Here is a 22,398-nt window from a genome sequence, read left to right as displayed (position 1 = left end):
GACACATCCATGCACACCCCCACATATTGTTATATTAATAGGATAGGGATGGATAGAGACTTCGCACAGAGCTCTAACTTTGGCATAACTCACTCTTTAGCCAGAGACCAGGGGATTTTTTCCCCAGCTCTGTGTGAGAAGATGTCCAAGAGCTGAAGGAGCAGCATTCAGAAGCAGTTTCAGGATTTCTAGGCAGGAAGTGGAGCTCACAACCATCCATATAACTTGCCATATTCATTGGGATGGGCTGCTGCTTCTTTAGGAATATGGCCCAATGCAGACACGAGACTTGGAAAAATCCCAGCTCTCTGCGGGTTTGTGCAAAAGGGGGAGCAGCACAAACAGTTTGTGCCTGCCTGGGGGACACAAGGTCCAAGGAGCTTTGGTGGCAGAGAGTGACCTGGGCTGGTGGCAGGTGAAGTTCCATTCTGTGACATTCTCAGAGTGGCACAGGACAAAGGTCCAAGTACCCCCAGCCCCACTGATGAAGTCCTTAGAGTGCTGCATATCCTCTAGGAAAAGCTGCTGTCACACAATCCATTGGGATTTATTACTTTCATTTGCAACACTTTAAATCCAAATTTCAAACTGCAATATTTTTACACTCAAGACACAGTAATGCATAAATTCATAATAGATCTTTCAATTTCCTATTGATTCAATCACAATTTAAAATAACATAATATTGCAAACAAAACCCTGAATGTTTTAAAAAAGGGATGCTGAGGTCAGTAACATGAATCCATGCCATCAGAACATTTACAGAGTAACTGATTTCTCTTCTTAAAAAGATCAGTTGCCTCTTAATCCAAAGTTACTGAAGATTTTCCCTACACATTTGTTTCTTGGTTTTATCTTTCATTTTTTTTCCTTTTCTTTTTTCTCCAGTGTTTTTAACAGAGAACTCGTCCTACAAAAGGAATGTACAGCAAAATCAGATACATTTCTGATAAACAATGAAAATGTAGGCTCCTCCTCTGTTTACTTTTCTCTGGATACCCTGAAGAAAAAAATCTAGCAGATATGAGCAGAGGTGTGAAGTGTTTCATTTGGACTAAGGTGGAGTTCAGCACTGCTGACATCCTGATCCAGTCAAGAGCTGCAGAATTCTTTTGCACATCTTGAACTCTGTGTTTGCAGGCACAGCACCTGCAGTGCCGACGCACCAATGCACGTGAATAACTCTGTTATTCCCTCTCAGAATTTGGGCTCTGCCCCAGCACGAGGTGCTGCAGCCCTTTGCTCCTGGTTCCCGTGTGGAGCAGCTCCCTTCCTGCTGGCTGAGCTGCTCAGGCAGAGCCCGGCAGCTCCTGGCCCTGCAGGGCTGAGGCTTTTCCCCATTGCTGGGCACAGACTGATGGAGCAGCACTGCTGAACACAGGGGCACACAGAGGGACCAGGAGCAGCTGCCTTTGGCCACCTGAGGCTCCAAGGCCCAAACTCTGAGCAGCCAGGGCTGGAAGAGGCTCACAGGCTCCCTGTTGGCTGTGCTGCCCCACTTGTGCCCGGCCCAGCTTTGCTTGGGGCAGAGGGAGAACAAGGGGCAGCTCCGTCCCAGCCCAGCCCAGGGACCCCTCCAGCCCCAGGGCTTGGGGCACTGTCAGCACCTGCTGCTCCAGCCACCGCTCCTGCTGGCCCTGACAGCAACACCCAAACTGGGACTGATCCCGAGGGAGCAGCAGCAGGGCCTGGATCTGATCCCTGACTCTGGGGCACGGCTGGACAAATGACCCCACAGCAGCAGCAGCAGAAGCACATGGAGCTGACTTTCAATGTCGCCTTGACTTTTTAAGATTTTCTAAGTGTTCTGATGTTTGCATTCTTGTACCAAACTTTCTCACACACTTTCTGTAAACAACTTATTTTTTTGCATTATTTTATGGAGGAGGAGAAACTTGATGGACTGTTTGTTTGTCCTTGGAGAGGTGGCACTTTCACCCTCCAATCCACTGTCATCTTTGGAAATCTATAAATGTTGGAGTAAAAAAATTAACTTGCCCTTTTTCCTGCCTTGAGAGCAACAGCATCTCTGCGTCGTATTGTCTTGTGTCTTATAGTGACATTTCAGCACAGCCCCTGCCACTCTTTCCTCCCGTGTGCAGCAGTGTCACAGCAGCCTGAGGCACCTGGGAGCCCCCAGTGCCAGCAGGGACTTGAGATGACAGCCCTGGGCTCCTGGAGGTTGTGCAAGGAACAGAGCTGGGGACTCCCTGTCCATGGGGAGCTTCCAGATGGAAAAGGCTGCTGTGCCCAGGCAGCTCCAAGGCCACAGCAAGGAGGGTCTCAACCACTGCATCTCTACCAGTCCAACAGTCCTGGGCAGCAGCCACTGAGCCCTGGGGGAACAGAGGGCACAGCAAGAGGGACAAAACCAGGCAAGGTCAGAGACTGGGAAGAGCCAGAGCTGGGAGCCGGAGCAGCTGCTCCATTGCACTCTTGGAGAAAGCTCTTGGCTGGTTCCAAGGGCTGAAATGCATGAAGGGCAGAGAGGAGGCCACACCAAACAATGCTCCTGTTTCCATACCCTCCCCTCTCTGTGTCCCAGAAGGAATTGGATGGACTGTGTTCTTCTCTCCGAGTCGTCTTGTTCAGCATGAGCAGCTTAGCACCAGGAGCTGAAGGAGCCGAAGCCTCAGGCCACAGGAGCTGAGCAAGAGGAGACTTTCTGAGCAACTGAGTGCTGCTAACATGGATCTAGCTGAATTTAGCAGATATAATAATGGAATCACAGCATCCTTTCTGTTGGAAAAGACCTCTGAGCTCATCCAGTCCAGCTGTTCACCCAGCAGTGCCAAGCAGAGCACTCAACCACGTCCCTGAAGTGCCAAGGCCTGGACAACAGCCCTGAGTGAGGCCTGAACAGCAGGCCCTGAGCCAAAGGTGGCCTCTGGATGAACCTTCCAACCAAAGGTTATCTTTGTATCTGCTCACTGATGAAATATGCATGGTCATTAGCACTGTGATAGATGTAGCTACTCATTAGTGACACATGTATTGATCTTTTTGTATTTGCAAGCCAGACAAGGCCATGAAATCTGACATCTGGCCTTGTTTGGGGCTGAAGGATCAAAGTCAAACCTCCCTTGGTTCCTCCTTGAGCCCTGGCCAGGCTTTGGGAGGAACCCAAGAGGAGGATGAAACCAGATGTTCCCGCACTGGAAGTGCTGTCAGTTTGTTCATCCAGCACTGTCAGAGCTGGGCCCTCTCACAGCGAGATTGGAGCCTCACCTGTGCTGGAGGCACCTGCAGGAATTCCCAGTGTCCAGGAGTGGCTCTGCAGCCCTTGGCTGGGACAGCTTCCCCAGCTGCTGTGTGGATCTGGGGGATGGTAAAGCGTGAGGGGAACTGGTGCTAGATGTTTCTTAATCACTACTGCAATCCTTGGTGGTGATGGTTGGATGTATTGCTGAGCTTCTGGTTTTGTAATTATTTTCTAATGATGATGTGCTCTGTTGAGCTTCTCCTTTTGTAATTTTTTGCACATACACATTATATAAATTACACAATTCCTTCAGTTGGAGTCTGTGTCTTTGGCGCTGACCCTGCCCACTGGCAAAACTGACCCTGTGGGCTCCACAGAACCAAGGGGCTCTTGTGACACTGCAGGGCCTTGTCTGACCTGGGGACCATGGTGACCCTGTGGGGCTTCATGGAACCAAGAGGCCATTGTGACACTGTGGGGACTCATATAGACAAGGGTTCATCATTTTCCTCTCCCTGCCCCTGCCCCAGCCCAGCAGAGCAGCAGAGTCAGGTCTGGCCCTGCAGCAGGAACTGCAGGCACTGGAGGTCAGGGACAGCCACTCTGGGTCTGCAATGCTCAGCAGATGCTCAGCTCGGGCAGCTCCTGGAGCCCCAGGGCCAGCCCTGCTACCCAGTCCAACAGCAGAGTTGGCCCTGGGGCTCCTCAGGCAGCTCCTGCTGGCCCAGGGACAGGCCAGCCTCTTGCCAGGGCTCCTCTGCACACTCACAGGCTCCTGCTCTGCTCCTGGCCCATGCCAGCTGCCCCCAGAGCCTTTCCCAGGGGAACACGTCTGTGCTGGCCCCAGCAGCCATTGCTGCAGCCCCTGCCCTGCTGCCCAGAGCCCCGAGCTGGGGCTGCTGCTCTGCAGAGCACGGGGGCTGTGCTGCCCGGGGCCCTGGGCTGCCTCTGCTGGGCTCTGCTGCTCAGCCTGGCACACAGAGGCAGCTGATGGTGCTCCCTGCACTCACCCCCTCCCACACAGGCTCTGCGGGGCCATGGAGGGGGCTCAGAGGTGCCTGCCTTGTGCCAGGGCTGCCAGAGGGGCTTGGGGCTGCCCTGGATCCTCCTGGGGGAGTTCCCTGAGGGTCAGACCAGGCAGTGCCCAGACTCCTTTCCCTGGGCCTGCTGTGTCCCTGGGCTGCAGAGCTCTCCTGGCTCACAGCAGACATTCAGTCCTGGATCTCGGGGTGACCCCAGCCTGCCAGGCCTGTGCCCAGTGAGCTCCACTCCCTGCTGGTCCCTGGCACACACTGTCCCTGCAGGTCCCCTGTGTTCTCCTGGCAGCTCCCAAGGCCCTCCAGACAAATATTCCCCTGCCATCAACTCTGGCACAAGCTGCAGAGCCCCTGGAAGGCTCAGCACAGACCATTCCCCATCTGATGGGCACTGGTTACCCCCAAGCAAAACCTGACCCAGACCTGAGTCCCCTGAAGGACACAGCAGGACCCTGATCTCATCCCACTGAGTCCTGGGAGAACAAGGAACACAAGGAGCTTCTTGAGTGGCCTGAGAGTGACTTTGGAAGAGAGCAAAGCCATCCTGCCCTGCGCTCAAGAGGTGCCCTTTGCTGGTGGAGCTGCTGTGCTGGAGCCCAGCTGTGTCCCAGCAGTGCCCATGGCCTGTCCCTGCCTGAGGGCACAGCACGGACATGCAGCAGGACAGTGACCAAGCTGCCAGAGCACTCCGGCCTTGCACCCACAGCAGGGCTGGGAAAGAGAGTGTGGGCCTCTGGAAAGGGAGGTCCATTCAGCAGCTCTGACAGGACCAATTGCTGCTGCTCCCTGGGAGTGCTGCTGTCCTGGGACTCTTCCCTTTCTCCCCCATAACGTCATGCAGGTCTCAGAGTTGGGATCCCAGAAAAAGAAGGCACTGCAAGGTCATTTATTTTGTTCAAAGAAAGCAATGGTGCAAATCCTGGTTGACAGAGCTTCTGGATCAAATTCAAGAGGCAGATAGGGAATTAAGCAAGGAATGAATAAAAACATTTAATGGAGCACAACATTATGGCAAGAAGAACCCATAGGCATCACCAAAGACCTGAGAAGGCAGACTGGGCCAGTCATGAGTTCCATTCTGAAAACTATGCAGCAGAAAACAAACACTTTTTTGCTTCTGAAAAGCATCCAGTCACCTTTTTCCTCAGGGCATCCTTAAGCTCCTGGTTCCTCAGGCTGTAGATGAGGGGGTTCAGGACTGGAGGAAACACTGAGTACAGAACTGACAGGGCCAGATCCAGGGATGGGGAGGAGATGGAGAGGGGCTTCAGGTAGGCAAAAAAGCCGGTGCTGAGAAACAGAGAGACCACAGCCAGGTGAGGGAGGCAAGTGGAAAAGGCTTTGTGCCGGCCCTGCTCAGAGGGGATCCTCAGCACGGCCCTGAAGATCTGCACATAGGAGAAAACAATGAACACAAAAGAAGCAAATAAGAGAAAAGCACAAACTATGAGAAGCCCAAGCTCCCTAAGGTAGGATTTGGAGCAGGAGAGCTTGAGGATCTGTGGCACTTCACAGAAGAATTGGCCCAGGGCATTGCCATGGCAAAGGGGCAGGGAAAATGTATTGGCTGTGTGCAGCAGAGAATAGGGAAAGGCACTGGCCCAGGCAGCTGCTGTCATGTGGGCACAAGCTCTGCTGCCCAGGAGGGTCCCATAGTGCAGGGGTTTGCAGATGGACACGTAGCGGTCATACAACATGACGGTGAGAAGGGCAAGATCTGATCCAAAGGAAAAAAAATCAGAAAAACCTGAGCAGCACATCCTGCATAGGAGATGGTTGTGGTGTCCCAGAGGGTATTGTGCATGGCTTTGGGGACAGTGGTGCTTATGAAGCCCATGTCAAGAATAGAGAGGTTGAGCAGGAAGAAGAACATGGGTGTGTGCAGGAGGTGGCCGCAGGCTACGGCGCTGATGATGAGGCCGTTGCCCAGGAGGGCAGCCAGGGAGATGCCCAGCAAGGGGCAGAAGTGCAGGAGCTGCAGCTGCCGCATGTCTGCCAATGCCAGCAGGAGGAAGTGGCTGATGGAGCTGCTGTTGGACATTTGCTGTGGCTGCACATGGGAACCTGTTCATGGGTAAAGGACAGTGAACAGTTAGAGGAGATGTATGTAACCAAAATCAAAGCCATTTCCCATACACCCTCCTCTGTAACACACAAGGACAGGCTTCTCTGTTTGAGAGTTCTGAGGTTTTCTTTTAAGCTCCCCCCATGTCTCTCCTGATATTCTTGGATATCAAAACCCTCAGCATTTCTACTGCCTTCTGGTAGGACAGAGTGTGTTCCCTCAGGGAAGATGATGAGTGGAGACTGAGGAAGATGGTCTGTCACTTCATTGTGCTTGGAGTTTCTCTGGGCTTTCACTTTTTCCAAATGGGGATTGTTCACACTCCTAAGTTTTCCTTAATGGTCACCAGATATTGCTGAGAGCAGATGAATCCCCCACAGCCCAGCTCCACATTTGCAGCCAAGGACTCACATTTCTCATTTCACCAACCCAACAGCATTTTCAATGTCAGAAAACTTCTGTGCTTCCCCATCAATCTTAGAGATGCTCTAGGACAGGTTTGAATCCTGCATTGAAGCTCCCATCTTGGACTCAAATCTCAGAGCGAATTCCAAGTGTCCTTATGCTGGCACTGGATGAAGGGAGATGCAGCTCCTTCCCTGGCTGCACTGACAGCATTGCCCAGAGCCGGGCACTGGGCACAGCGTCACCCTGAGCCAGCTGTGCCCCCTCCCAGAGTCCCCAGGGCCGGACAGCTGCTCCCAGCCCTGTGCTCTGCAGAGGAACTGGGCCCGGGGCTGCAGAGCTGCCCCACGGCTCTGCTGCAGCTCTGCCTGCACAGGAGGGGCTTCACACCTTGGAGCCCCGGCCCTGAGGGCAGAGGCTTGGCTGGGTGACAGGAGGGAGGGGGCTTGTTCAGAGGGAGGGGCTGCACTGGAACGGATCCTGTGGACATCTCTAAACTCTCCCTGCCACAGCATTTCTGGATTTTGCTTTCTCTCCTTCCCTGATATTGTTTCTGCATCCTAGAGACTTTCCCCTGCAGCTGTTTCCCTGCACCTGATCTCTCCCTGCCAGCACTCTCAGACCCCAAATCTTTGTGCACTCTCCATGCCCCTACAGAACCCTGCCTGTTTTCAGGGCACTGGCTAAGGCAGGTTCTCTTTGCAGCTTGGAGAAAGGACAGCTCAGACTGAGCCTGATGGGTCCAGCAAAGGTGATGCTGGTGCTGTCCATGGGCAGAGTGGCTGAAAGCACATTAGGAATCTCTTGTGAACGTACTCATCACTAAAAGTAACAGTTCAGATGTCTCAGGAACATGTCAAAATTCATAATCAAGCTTTAATATTTTGGTCCCAATCCCAGACATTCTCCAAGAGTAGGAAACTGAATAGAAACATTAGGAAATTTCCTCATTTTTATCAAAATCCTTGTCTTGGAAATGTTATACAACTGCTCAGAACCCTTCAGCATGTCAGAGCTTCATGAACATTTCACCTCCCCTGCAGCAGAAATACTCAGAGATGTACTCACAGGGTCTGCAGGCATTGGGATGTTCCAGCTTTAGGAGATCACTCAGGAGCTGCAGCTGCATTGTCCTGCAGCCAGAGGTTCCTGTGCCAAGATCTGGCAGTGATTTTGCCCCAGGCACTTCTCAGCACCATCCCAGCCCTGACTGATTGAAGCTCTCTGTGCCTCTGGGCTGTGCCCGGGCTGGCTGCAGGCAGTGCCATCAAGAGAAATGTGCTTTTGAAGCTCTTCTTGATTACCAGGAGCTGCCTCTGTGCCAGGAGCCCAGCCCAGCTCAGCAGCACAGACACAGCACCAGGACTTTAATGACCCTCTGGGGCTTTGTGCTCATGCCCTGAACATCAGTCCCTGAGAGGCAGATGAAGAAACCTCTCCAGAACTCCAAGTCAGAATCCAACTCCAAAGTTTCTTGGACTTTTGATGGGTCCCACTGAGGGACACCACTGAGAAAGTGTCCCCAGGCCCCAGGCAGAGCAGAGAACTGGAGGCACTGATGCCAGGTGGGGACAAAGAGAAGCCAAGTCTTGGTGGCCTGGGGCACAGCAGCAGGGTCTGTGCCACCAAGGGCTGGGAGGAGACACCTTGTCCTGAGGCCCTGGGGCCTCCTGGCACAGCCCCAGCCAGGCTGGGCACTGTCAGCCCCTTGTCCTGCCCTCAGCATCCCCCCCTAGCTCACATCCCAGTGGCCTCAAGGATCTGCTGGAAGGAGTCCCTGGGGAGCCTTGCTCAGCAATGGCCCTGGGGGCTCCTGAATGCTCCCAGGACTGCAGGTTTTTCAAAGGACTTTGGGTTTGTCTTTTGGCTTAGACTCTCTGAGAGGTTTGTGCAATCATGGCCTCTGTCGCCCTGATTTTTTAAGACTTTCTAAAGCCTTCTGATGTTTGCATTCTTGTATGAAACTTTCTCACACACTTTTCTGTAAACAACTTATTGTTTGCATTCTTTTATGGAGGAGGAGAAATTTGATGGACTGTTGGTTTGTCCAGTGTCCCTGGAGAGGTGGCACTTTCACCTTCCAATCCTCTGTCACCTTTGGAAATCTATAAATGTAGGAGTCAGAAAATAAACTCTCTCTTTTTCCTGTCTGAGAGCAGCAGCGTGTCTGCGTCGTGTTGTCTTGTGTCCTGTAGCGACATCTGGTGACCGCCGAAGTGTACTGCAGCCTAGGCTGGAGGCAGAGAGTTCGGGCTGTCGGGTGAGATTGTGCCGTTTGCCCCTTCCCTGCTGGGAGCTTGGCTTGCTGTCCTGTGATAGCGGCACTCCTGTGGGTATCATGAGTGCGTTTGGTATGTTGGGTTCGTGGAGACGGGTCCTGGAGAACAGTAAGATCTCCGTGCCCTGGAGTGATTTCGAAACACTCCATTGCTGGGCTACACAGCGGGGATTCTTTTCCGACGCTACGGAGACGTTCTCTGAGGCGGCGTGGTCTTGCGTGAATGACCACCTTGTGCAGGAGATGATGGCTGGTGGTCCTGCCAGCGTGAAATTGATGTGGCACACATTGCAGGATGTTGCTCGGGCTGTATGGGGGTCTGAATCCTGCAGCTCTGCAGGTTCCCGGAAGGACCTGTCCGTCTCGGATGGGGATGAAAGGGAATCTGAGCTTTTGAGCGACGCAGAGGCTTCCTCCGCTTCCCGGTGGGGGGAGCTGGAGCATGATTCCGCCTCCGAGGGTGGTGGTTGGTCCTCGGAGGAGGATCGGTCTCTCACCCCTCGGTTCCAGAGTGATCAGCCGGGGGGCGGAATCCCGCGGGTTTCTGGGGGTCCCGGGGAGGCAGCTCGGCTGACTCGCCCTGCCCCGAACCGCGGTGTGGAGGGGCAGCCGTCGTCCCCCTGTGCCTTCCCGGCGCTCGGGGGCGATGAGGGGCCCCTGGATCAGTGCCCGGTTTTGTTCGGGTCTGATTTGGTGACAACGCTCTGTTCGCATTGTGGTAAGTCCACAACATATTCCCTGCGGCCGGCGGAAGCGGGTTCACCCGCTTCAGATTCGGGCCCGTCTCGCGGGGGGACACTTTCTCCTGTTTCTGAGCCTGAGCAGCCCGCCGGGCATGCGCAGGCGGTGGAGGCTGCCGGAGGCGGGGCGTTGGTCGGTGCTCGATCTCGTCCCATCATGGTGGGCGGCATGCCTGCCTCGATTTGTTCAGCGGAGGCAGAGTCGGCTGCGGCCTCCCGTGAGATGGGGCGGGTGCTGCTAGGGGCTGTGCCAACCTCCCTTGTGCCGCCCCGCGCTGACGTGGCTCCGCGAGCCGCATCTCTCCCTGTGTCCCGTCCCTCCCCTGCACGGGAGACGGGTGGCTCCGCGTCGGGTTTGCGGTCTGTGCCGGCGCCTGCGTCCACTGCGGCGCCCTCTGCCGGTGCCGAGGCGGACGGCGCTGCCGGGGGAGCAGCTGGTTCGGCCCTGCAGTCCCCGCCCTCCGCGGGGGCTGCGGCGCGCCAGGGCGCTGGGGTGTTCACCTTTAGCGCGACTGCTGACGCGGCCAGCGGGAAACCGGTGTTCTCCCGGGGTCGCAGGTCCTCCCTGCCGGGTGTGTGGACTCTTCCCCCGTGTCAGGTGATCGTGCGTCCGAAGGATCCCAGACGATTCTGGGGGGAAGTCAGAGCTACGGCTGATGAGATGCGTGAGCCTGTCTCCTCGCAGCGTCTGCAGGATCACGGAGGGGGCTCCTCTGGCTCTGCTGGTGCTGCGAGGGATGCGGGGTCGAGTGCTGTCGCAGTGCCTCGCAGTCAGGCAGCTGTTCTTGTTCCCGTGGGGCCCACGGGACGGGACATGGCAGGTATTGCGGCCTTGCCAGAAGGCCCCCAGGCTTTTCCTGTGATCAGGGGTCTTGCTCATAACACCTATGAGCCTCTGCCCTTCAAGACAAAGACAAAACTCCGTGAGACGGTTGCTCGACATGGTCTGGGCTCTTCTGAAGTCATGCACATGCTTCGCATGATTTCTCCTGAGGTGCGCACGCCTGCCGATGTCCGTGATGTTGCGCGTGCTCTTTTTGATCCCGTGCAATTTGGTGTCTTTGAGACCAAGTGGGCTCGCTTGGCAGCCACTACAGCGCAGCATAATGCTACACTGGGGCCGCAGGATCCCAGGAGAGTGGCTGACGTTGACATGCTGATGGGTACAGGCAATTACACTGAGCCTCAGGGACAGGCTGGTTTCTCTCCCTCCGTGCTTGAGCAGTGTCAAGCACTAGGCATGTCGGCAGTGATTCAGACCGTAGAAATGGCTGCTCCACGGCAACCATTTTCAACCATTGTCCAGAAGGCTGATGAGCCTTTCATGACATTCGTGGGGAGGCTGGCTGCCTCAGAGGAGAGGCAGCTGACAAATCCGCTGACAAGAGAGGCTGTGATTGCGGACCTAGCGAGGAGCAACTGTACAGCAGACTGTAAGAGAGTCATAGACGCTCTTCCTGGTGGGGCTACTGTCTCACAAATGACGGAGGCCTGTTCGGTCATAGGCCCCCCTGTTCAGAAGATGGCTGCCTGGGCTACTGCTGCGCAGCCAGCCTGGGCAGCGCCACAGGGCTGGCAGAAGCAGCAGGGGAATGCTCAGGGCAGCAAGAAACGGGGGAAGAAAGAACAGAAGGAAAAGATTCCTATGTTTCTGTGTGGTCGGTGTGGAAGACCGAACCATATGACTAATGTCTGCAAGGCAACGGTTCATGCTAATGGCCAGGCACTGCCGGGCTCGGGAAACGGGAAGCGAAGCGTGAAGGGGAGACGCGCTCAGACACAAGCTTCTCTCCAGACCCCGGAGCCGATGGAGGTTTGCTCAGCCGGCTTGCAGCCAGCACCCGCGGCTCAGTGGGTGTAGACATCTGCACAGCAGCAACAGCTGTGTTAGAATCTTGTGAAGTACACAAGGTTCCCCTAGATGCCTTTGGTCCCTTGGGTGGGGGCATGAGTGCTCTCCTGATGGGGAGGTCTAGTGCCACCCTTCAGGGCATCGTTGTGCATCTGGGGCTCATTGATGCAGACTTTACAGGGCAGATTTGTGCCATGGTTTCCACACCCACCCCCCCGGTCACGATCCCGAAAGGGACACGACTTGCTCAACTTGTGCCCTTTAAGTCCTCTGTTTGCAGGGCAGCGGACCGGTCGCGTGGAGCTGGCGGTTTCGGATCCACTGGGCCACCTCAAGTGCACTGGACTGCTGTTCTGACCAAGGAACGTCCTGAGATGATGTGTGCCCTGTCCATTCCTGGTGTGACGCCGTCGGAGACTCGCCTTCGTGGGCTTCTTGACAGCGGCGCCGACATCACGATTCTCTCTCTTGCTGCCTGGCCTCCGGACTGGCCCCTGGATCCGGTGGAGACGCCTGTCAGGGGGCTGGGGGGAACGGCGCAGTGTTACGTGAGCCAGCAGTCCGTGCTGGTCACGAACCCAGAGGGACAGACGACCTGGATCAGGCCGCATGTTACTTCTACTCCTGTTAACCTCTGGGGGAGGGATGTTCTGTCAGCGTGGGGGGTGCGCATCGGGACGGGTTTTTGATGGGGGCCACTGCGATGAAGGGCGCGGACTGTCCTACGCCTCCTATACGGTGGTTGGTGGACAAACCTGTTTGGGAGAACCAGTGGCCCCTCCCTCGAGATAAATTGGTCGCCCTTCGGAATCTGGTGCAGGAGCAGTTGGACCAGGGTCATTTGGAGCCTTCTACCAGTCCCTGGAACACTCCTGTCTTTTGCATCAAGAAGAAATCTGGGAAATGGAGCTTGTTGCAAGACCTCCGAAAGGTCAATGCCGTGATGGAAGGCATGGGAACATTGCAGGCGGGCATGCCATCGCCTGCCATGCTGCCTGCCGATTGGCCGGTCCTCATTGTGGATCTGAAGGATTGTTTCTTCACGATTCCTTTGCATCCCAATGACAGGCCGAAATTTGCCTTCTCAGTGCCAGCAATTAACAACGCTGAGCCCGCACAGAGGTATCAATGGAGGACCCTTCCTCAGGGCATGCGCAATTCTCCGGCCATATGCCAGTGGTATGTGGCCCGTGCCTTGTCTGGAGTTCGTGAGCAGTTTCCTGGTGCACGTCTGTATCATTATATGGACGACATTTTGGTGGCTGCGCCCACCCAGGATGAGCTGCTGAGAATTCAGCCTCAGTTGCTCGATGCTTTAAATGCACATGGACTGCAGGTGGCTCCAGAAAAGGTCCAGCAACAACCGCCTTGGAAGTATTTGGGGGTCAAAATTCTGGAACAGACAATCTGTCACCAGGAGGTGCAATTCGTGCATCCTGTGAAGACACTGAATGATGCCCAAAAATTGGTAGGTGTCATCACTTGGTTACGTCCATACCTGGGGCTAACCGATGCACAACTGTCTCCATTGTATGATCTACTAAAAGGAGACTCTGATCTAAAGTCACCTCGTTCATTGACCCCTGAGGCACGTCAGGTGCTGGAGGTGGTTCAGCAGGCCGTTTCGGCTTGCCAAGTTTACCGCATTGATCCCTCCATTGATGTCACTGTGTTCATCACCGCTCCAGATTCGCATCCCACAGGTATCATTGGCCAATGGAGTGACAAATGGTCCGATTCCTTGCACGTTTTGGAATGGGTTTTCCTGCCCCATCAGCCGCAAAAGACGGCAACCCCATTGTCTGAGCTTTTTGCTCGTTTGATAATCAAATGCCGGCAACGGTGCTTGCAATTGATGGGTGCGGATCCCGCAAAGATCATACTCCCAGTACAGCGGGAGGATTTTGACTGGAGCTTTGCAAACAGTGTGTCCCTGCAGAGTGCTCTGGAAAACTTTTCAGGGCAGATCACTTATCATCTGCCCAGCCATAGGCTGTTGCATATGGCGAAGTCCACACAAATCTCTTTGCGGCCCAAAAATAGTCAGGAACCTGTGCAAGGACCCACCGTCTTTACCGACGGTTCAGGGAGGACAGGAAAGGCCATTGTTACCTGGAGGGACGGATCTGAGTGGCAGGTTCTGGAAGGTCATGAGGATGGGTCAGCCCAATTGGTTGAATTGAAGGCTGCTGTCATGGCATTTGAGAAATTTTCCCAGGAACCTTTCAACTTGGTCACGGATTCTGCCTATGTGGCCGACATTGCACAGCGGTTGGGTCACTCGGTCTTGAAAGAGGTCAGTAACCCTGCCTTGTTTCATTTGCTGAAGGCCTTGTGGTGTGCCATTCAGGCTCGGGTTCATCCTTTCTACGTTCTGCATGTAAGGAGTCACACCAATTTGCCAGGCTTTATAGTGGAAGGTAACGCGAGGGCTGACAAGTTAGCTAACCCAGCGTGGGTAGCCCCTCAGCCTGATACACTCGCGCAGGCCAAGGCGTCTCATGGGTTTTTCCACCAGAACGCACATACTCTGCAGAAGCAGTTTCAGCTGACGCCAACAGAGGCTCGTGACATTGTTGAGTCATGTGATGACTGCCATGCACTGGCTCCGCCTTTACCGGCAGGGGTAAACCCCAGGGGCCTTAGGGCCTTGGAGCTTTGGCAGACCGATGTCACCCAGATTGCCGAGTTTGGCCGGCTCAAGTATGTGCATGTCACGGTGGACACATTCTCCTCTGCAATGTGGGCTTCTGCTCACACCGGAGAGAAGGCCCGTGATGTCCTTGCCCACTGGAGGCAGGCCTTTGCCGTTCTGGGCATACCTTCTGCTGTGAAGACCGACAATGGTCCTGCTTACGCATCGCAAAAGGTGCGGCAGTTCCTGCAGTTGTGGGGTGTGTCACACAAGTTTGGTATCCCTCATTCTCCGACTGGCCAAGCTATTGTAGAACGTGCTCATGGTACTCTGAAGCGGGTTCTTCAAAAACAAAAACGGGGAATGCAGGGTGAAACCCCGCACAGTCGGTTGGCAAAGGCATTATACACCATCAATCATCTTACGGTGCCGCAGAACTCAAATAACCCTGTTGTTTTGAATCACCATCTCTCGTTGCAGGCTGCGGACGAAGCACATCAGCCTCGAGCAAAGGTTCGGGTGCGGAATTTAGTCACCAAAGAGTGGGAAGGTCCCTATGATCTTATCGCTTCGGGGCGTGGGTATGCTTGTGTATCCACAGATACCGGGGTGCGCTGGGTACCTTCAAAGTGTGTTCGCCCTGACCTGCAACCGCAGAGACAGAATCCGACTGACAGGCAAAACAGAAGCCGTGACCAACCTGAAAGGCGTCAAGTGGGTGAATCATGGAGTGATGATTCGGATGCAGATGATGCGAGTGATCACTCTGATGATTCCTCCATGGATGGATGCTGAATTTTGTTCATGGGTTTTTTTCTTTTCACGTTGTTCATTTTTTCCTTTTCTTTTTAAAACTGAGAAGGGTGAGATGTCGCCCTGATTTTTTAAGACTTTCTAAAGCCTTCTGATGTTTGCATTCTTGTATGAAACTTTCTCACACACTTTTCTGTAAACAACTTATTGTTTGCATTCTTTTATGGAGGAGGAGAAATTTGATGGACTGTTGGTTTGTCCAGTGTCCCTGGAGAGGTGGCACTTTCACCTTCCAATCCTCTGTCACCTTTGGAAATCTATAAATGTAGGAGTCAGAAAATAAACTCTCTCTTTTTCCTGTCTGAGAGCAGCAGCGTGTCTGCGTCGTGTTGTCTTGTGTCCTGTAGCGACAGCCTCCAATTATCTGCTGTAATTAGTCCCTGGAGACACTTGGTCAGTAACAACACTCAGTGGGGCTCATTAATGCTTCAAGGTACTTCAGTTGTTTTAGGGTACTTGGTGTTTCCCTTTTGATACAGAGTCTGTGAGAGGTTTGTGCAATCATGGCCCCAATTATCTGCTTTAAGGAGTCCCTTGAGAGCTTTGTGCTGACACTCATTGGGGTCATTAATACTTTAAGATACTCAAGGTGTTTAAGCTACTTTGGATTTTCTCTTCCACACTGAGTTTCTGAGAAGTTTTTTGTGCAATCCTGGTGTCCTGGGTTGACTATATGATGCTTTTATCCCCAATCGTCTTGTTCTGTTTATACTGAATAATAAGTTTTACACCTTTAAAACTCTCTTCCAGACAGGGAGGAGGGGAGGGAAGAAGCGCGCAGTTTGTTTTCAGACTGCTCTCACTCCTCCACATTCCTGCTCCTGGACTGTGTTGTCTGCGGATGGACAGACAGCCGGACAGAGCTCCTTTTTTCCCTTTTTCTTGCTTTTAGTTAGTTTTAGCTAGCTGAGGCAAAGAAGTTCTCTGCATTGTGATTGTTTTTCCTTTTTTCTTGGACCTGTTCAAGCCTGCTCTGGACTGAACACCCAGAAGAGCACCGGCAGCTCCACCTGTGGCCCCCCTGGCCGGGCCTGGGCCACAGCGTTTCCAGCACCAGAGAGACTGATCAGAGACTGAGTGAGCCGAGCTGCAACCTGGGGAGGGGACTGTTCTGAGTTTGCTTTCTTTGGAGCAGTGAGAAGTTTTATTGTTAATATTGTTTGGTTTCTATTGTTTAATAAACAGGTTTCTTTCCACTTTTCTCCAAGGAGATATTTTCTCCCGAACCGGTTGGAGGGGGGAGGGGCAATTGAATCTGCTTTTGTAGAGAAGCCCCTTTGGGGGTTATCTCCCAAACTTGCCCTAAACCAGGACACCTGGCCACCAGTTCCCTCCTCCAAGGAGTCCATGAGGAGCCTGTGTTGGGGATGGATCTTAGTGGGACCCATAATACTTTGAGACACTTTGGGCATTTCCTCTGATACTGACTCTTGTGCAATCTTCTCTCAGGCCCTGAGATTCAATGCTCAGCTCCAAATACTCCACAGGGCTCATTATGATCAAGGAGTCCTGACAAACCATGCCTCTGCCTTGACTTACCTCCACTCTAGTGCAGTTCATTAGGTTTCCTTTTACAGTTATGGAGAAATATTTCAAAGATCTGCTAGGAAATATGTGTTCCTACTTTAAAGGGTGTCTCTTATTGCTGTTCTTGTTACACAAGAGGTGATTGCAGCATTCAGTGACTGATACTGATCCAGGCACTCTCCTAAGGAGCTCTGGCCTGCTCAGAGAAGCTGTGCCTTGAGGTCTGACCCAGTGTGGACAACCTTGCTCCACATTCCCCAAGCCCATTTTTCTCTCCTTACTCACCTGGGAGCTGCTTTGCTTGGAGACCCGGCTGCACACAGCCAAAGAGGATATTGCCTTCTTTAATTTTTGAAGCAATCGAAAACTCCTGAGTTTCCCCATTGAAAACAGACATCCTCCTCAAGTGTGTGCCAGCCCAAGCTGCCACCAAGACCACTGCAGACCTGCCCTGGGCCAGCTATGAGGATGGATCATCATCCCAGCCTGCACTGGGCCATTGCAAGGGACTGTTGCCATGGACACTGCAGTGACCCCACTGCTGGGTTTGGGTGCCATGGCAACCCTCATCAGTTCAGGTTTCCTTGGAAACCACCCCAAGGAGCCATTTCTGCAGCCAGGTTCCATGGCCACTTGCCTGCAGAGCTGTTGCTGTCCTTGGTGTCGGAACCCAGGACATCTCTCTGGATGCCCTGGATGTTTCAAAGCCCTGGCAGGGGCTCGGAGACCCTGGCAGGAAGCCAAAGACACCTGGAAATTCGATCTTAATTCATGGAGCAAATTGCCAACCTGATATGAAGAATTACAGGCCACAAAAGTTTAAGTGGCACAGTAGTAGGAATCACAGGGTGAAGGAAAAAAATTTTTAGAGCACTGTACAGGGGGGTTTTGTATGTTGTACAGGGGGGTTTGAAATTCTATACATGGGGATCAGGGGTTCTAAGATGGAGGGATTTGGGTGTGCCCTGTCCTTCTTTCTTCTCCTTGGCATCCGTGTTCAGGATGATGTTGGCACGTGTGGATTGGTTCATGGTGAAGGTACAATTGCCAACAAGGGTGAAAAGTATGGGCAATAGAAGGTACATATCTAATACGTAGTTTTCACTATGAAAGAGACAACCGCCCCGTGGGCAGGAGAGAGTGCCCTTGGCTGTCTTGCTGATCAGACCTCGGCTGGACAGACAGAAAAAACTTCATAGATAAGAAACAATAAACTCAACTGAAGACCGAAGAAGCAAGAGTCCAGACTCCTTCTTCGAAAGCATGGCCTGCCCAGAACCACCTTTTCCCGTGCTGGGGCAGTGACGAGTAACAGCCGACCCCGGCACTCGGCTGCCACGGCAACCGTCAGGACAAAGCAGTGCCGGGGCTGTTCCAGGGACAATTGCAGTGACACTCGTTGGTGCCACCAGGTGCCATGGCAAGGGCCATGGGGACCCATTCCTTAGTTTGGTGCCATGGCAACCAATGCCCGGAGCCATTGTGATGGTTGGTGGCCATGGAATCCTGCCCTGGGCCTCTTGCTCAGGGCTGGTGTCACTGCCCAGAGCCAGAGGGGATCCCTTGCTGGGGGCTTGTGCCATGGCCACCTGCCCTGTGCCGCGCTGGCTGCTCAGGCACCAGGAACCAGCCGCAAAGGGCACTGCCAGGGCCAAAGGCCAGCTCAGCCAGACAGAAAGGGGCAGTGCTGGCACTGTTTCCATGGCAGCCCTCACTGGGGGTGACACCTGGGTCACCTGTCCTGGCAGCTGCCATGGAAAGCCCTGGCAAGGACTGAGGGCACAGACACTGGCACTGAGACACTGCTGGGCCGGGTGCTGAGCACAGGGCTGAGCACGCAGAGATGGTTTTGTTCTTGCTGAGCTGCAACAGAGCCAAGGCCCGTCCTGCTCCTCCTCCAGCCACGCTGGGCAGGGGCTGGGGCTGTGGGGAGCTTGGCAGGGGACACAGCCAGGACAGGTGACCCCAACTGACCCTGGGATACCCCAGACCACAGGACATCATGCTCAGTGTATGAAGTGCAGGGAACAAGGAGGAAGGGGGGAATGTTGGAGTGAGGGTTTTTGCCTTGCCAGGTAAATCTTATGCACGAGGGGGCCCTGTTTCACCACTGGGCAGGGTCAGTACCAAAGACACAGACACCAACTTAAGGAATCCTGTAATTTATATAATTCACAGCTGCAAAGAATTACAAAAGGATAAGCTTAGCAAAGCACATAATCATTAGCAAAGAATTACAAAAAAGCTCAGCAATCCATCCAGTCATTACTAACAAAGATTGCCTGCAGTGATTAAAGAAAGATCCACCACCAGTTACCCTCAGACTTTACCATCACCCAGATCCACACATCAGCTGGGGCAGACAAGGACTGCAGAGCCACTCCCAGACACTGGGAATTCCTGCAGGTGCCTCCACCTTTGCAGGCAAGGAGCCTCCAAGCCCGCTGTGAGAGGACACAGCTTTTGTACCGTCAAACAAACAAGCTGACATCACTGCTAGGGTGGGAACATCTGGTTTCATTCTCCTGACTGGTTTCTCCCAAAGCCTGGCCAGGGCTCAAGGAGGAATCAAGGGAGTTGACTTTGATCCTTCACCCCTAGACAAGGCCAGATGGGGCCTTGTCTGGTTTCTGAATACAGAAAGAGAAATCCATGTTTTATCAAGGAACACATTCACTGATCATGTTGTTAATAATGCTTTGTTAGTGAGTGGATACAAATATAACATTTGCTTGGAAGGCTCATCTAGAGGTGAACTTTGCCTCAGGGCCTGTTCAGGCCTTGATCCCAGCCTGTTCAGGCCTTGCTACTTGGATGGGCCCTGAGAGCTACAATGAAGTACAACCTTCATAACCATTCTTTCAATAACACAGTTTAGATTTAGATATTAGGCATAAACGCATCTCCCCTTGTGCTTCAAATAAGTGCTGTTACATTTCATTACTCAGAGCTATTCACATTCCTTTTCAAACATGCCTAAAGAGTTGCTACTATTCTCTCTTATTTATCAAATGCCTCTCTCTTCTTGAGACTGTCTCTTTTAAGACAAGTCTCAATATTCCACTTCCCAGCACAAAGCGTCACAACAACTGGAACATGGAATGTTAGCGTGCACACCAAGTGCACACACTGCAATGATGACAGACACTGCCACAAATGCAGCCTCCAATTTGGCAGCCATGAAGCCAATCCCACCAAGAATAATTTTCTTCTTTCTGCCACTCTTCTCCTGCTCTTTCTGTCAAGGTGATTGCTGACTGTTGGCCTTCAAACCCATCACTGACAGCAGTGCAACATTCCTGTCCCATGACAGCCCAGGCTCCTCCTTGGCCAGCAAGCAGATAATCCAAGGCCATGTGGTTCTGTGGAGTCCCCATTTGCGTTTGTTGGAGCCCATAGGATGTGCTACCGGACATTTTAACAGCATCATTTGCTACTTCTTCTAATAATCCATCCAGTCAACTCCATGGTACGGGGCAGCACACATGGGGCACAGGATGAACCAGAATCTTTTGCTTTCTGAAACCCAAGGCACTCCTTGGGGGGAAAATGTTCTCTGGGCTCCAGGTCTTCCTTGTGGTTGTTGCTGAAGGACCCTAAATGGTGGCCCTGCAGCCAGGAGTGGGGTAACACTGACACTGACACTGACCAAGCTCCAGCAGCCCAAGTTCTACTGGCATTGGGAGTGATGGTAAGGCACAGAAATCCTCTCACACTGTGGCCTCTGTAATTAGAACAGGCTTCGGTTTCTCCTGAAGGGAAATCTTAGTGAATCCTGTCAAATGGATCATTGTATTCCTGTGTTTTCTTGAACTGTCCCTTCATTGACAGTTACGAGTCAGAGCCCATAGACTGAGTTCTGGCCAGCCCACAGGGTGGGCCCTCCAAGGGAACCCCATTCCTCCCAACTTCAGCTGAGAGCAAACACAGAAATTAGTGACATGGAGTACTTCGGCTACCCTGATCTTGAAATTTTCAGAACCAATCATTAAATTTTGATGACTAATCCCTTGGTGAAACACCGGAGGTGTTTGTGGCAAACAAAGATTCTGGCTGACTTATCAAGGTACAACATACAGACACCAATAGTACTTTAGTGACACTGTTCTTCGTTCTTTTCGCTCAATCTCATTTGAGTAAGGAACAATAATTCTGTTGTCCATGGAGCTGGAGCCTTTTTAATTCCAGAAGAATGCCTCCAAGGTCCTTTGCTGTTCAGCTTTACCATGTTGTCTGTGGCTAACAAGGCTTGGTGGGGCCCTTTCCCCTTTGGCTGGAAGGGGGCTGGGGCCCAGTCCCTGAGGGGCACCCAGGCTCCTGGATGGAATTTGTGTGCAAGTCCCTCAGTGCCACAGCAGCATTCACAGGGAGCCCTGTGGATCAGAGCATTTTCCAAAGGGGCCACTGGGGCAAACAAGATTTGGTCTGGCAGGATGTGTAAAACAGCATCCTGTAATATCTACTTGTTCTCAAACAGAACACTTGGCTGCAGGGACATATTCCCATTGTTCCTGCCCAGGTTTCAGGATTCAGTGTTGTCTTTCCTAGGAGCTGCTCCTTCAGCTGCCTCAGGAGGCCCTTTTGGTCTCCGGGCCCTCACTCTGGCTCCATTGTTAGGACTGCTGGATCCAAACCCTTTATCTCCACAAATGGTAATGACTGGAGGTGCATCTCCATTATTCATAATCGTGCTTAAAATTGCAATATCAATAATTGTGCTACCCTGTCATGGGGTTGAATAACCCAATCTTACTGACAATTATTTAACAGAATTACTGTAATTTCTCCTTTATATTCAGCATCAATTCCTCCTTTCCTCCTGCCATGACATGAACATTTTGCAAGGCCAACCCCCACCGAGCAGTTACCAAACCAAAGTGTCCTGGAGGAATCTGAATTCCTGTCTCAGTACTGACAGCTTTCGTTTGCTTTGGATTTATCCTCATTAATTCCAATGCATGAAGGTCCAGCCCTGCAGTCTCTGGGCTGGCCCTGCCAGGGGCCATCACACCCACAACAATTTCCCAGGCAGTCCAAGTCTCACTGCCCATGGTTGTAGTTGCAAATTGGGTGCAGCTGTGCACAGCCAGGGGTTTCCATTTCCCTAGTGGGCCATTGTTAAGGACATGGAGCACAACTGGAAGATGGGTTCTCCATGGGGACAGGTTCCCATCTCCTAATTTTTCCACTGCTCTTTTAACAACCCCTTCACCTGTTCAACAAATCCTGCAGCTTGTGGATAGTCTGGTTCATGAAAAACCCTGCAGTCTTCATCACAGTATTTTTCACAGTAACAGACAAAGCATTCTGCATCACAGTATCAGCAAACCCTGTAAAATAGACAATTTTATCCCCTCCTCCTTTTTTCATTGTATACAATCTCACAAAGTTTACCTCTGACATTAGGGTCCTGGCCAATCCTTTTCTGTAGAGTGTTTGATGTTACATCCCTGAGCAGCCAAAGCTACCAAATTAGTATTGTCAGCACTATTTCACATTATTACTATTTTATACGTAGATATAGATATTGATATAGAAATATAGATATAGCTAGATAGATATAGACATACATATAAATATATATATTAAGGCCTTATTATACTATAAATATGTACATAGTTATTTATGATATTAATATTTCACTTGCACAAATGCATGGGAGCTCAAGATTAAAACCTTCTTCTGTTGCTCCATGTGGGAGCATTCCAACAATAATCGTTCCTTCTGAAGGTGCTATTTCCAATGTACTGTTAACAAATTCATCTTTGTCTGCCCAAACCCACAAGTTCTTTTCCTTTCCCATATGCAATTTTTTGATAACTTTTAAGACATCCAGGGGTTCAG

General features: G+C 52.3%; 1 pseudogene; it reads right to left on the bottom strand.

The window, feature by feature from the left end:
- Positions 1 to 5,157: 5,157 nt before the first annotated feature.
- LOC135299820 (olfactory receptor 14C36-like) lies at positions 5,158 to 6,280 on the bottom strand (annotated as a pseudogene).
- Between the last annotated feature and the right edge of the window lie 16,118 nt (positions 6,281 to 22,398).

Source organism: Passer domesticus, chromosome 4, assembly GCF_036417665.1.
Source record: "Passer domesticus isolate bPasDom1 chromosome 4, bPasDom1.hap1, whole genome shotgun sequence".
In the NCBI taxonomy this organism is placed as follows: domain Eukaryota; kingdom Metazoa; phylum Chordata; class Aves; order Passeriformes; family Passeridae; genus Passer; species Passer domesticus.
Note: the sequence above shows the minus strand (reverse complement) of the source record. Positions and strands in the feature narration are given on the sequence as shown.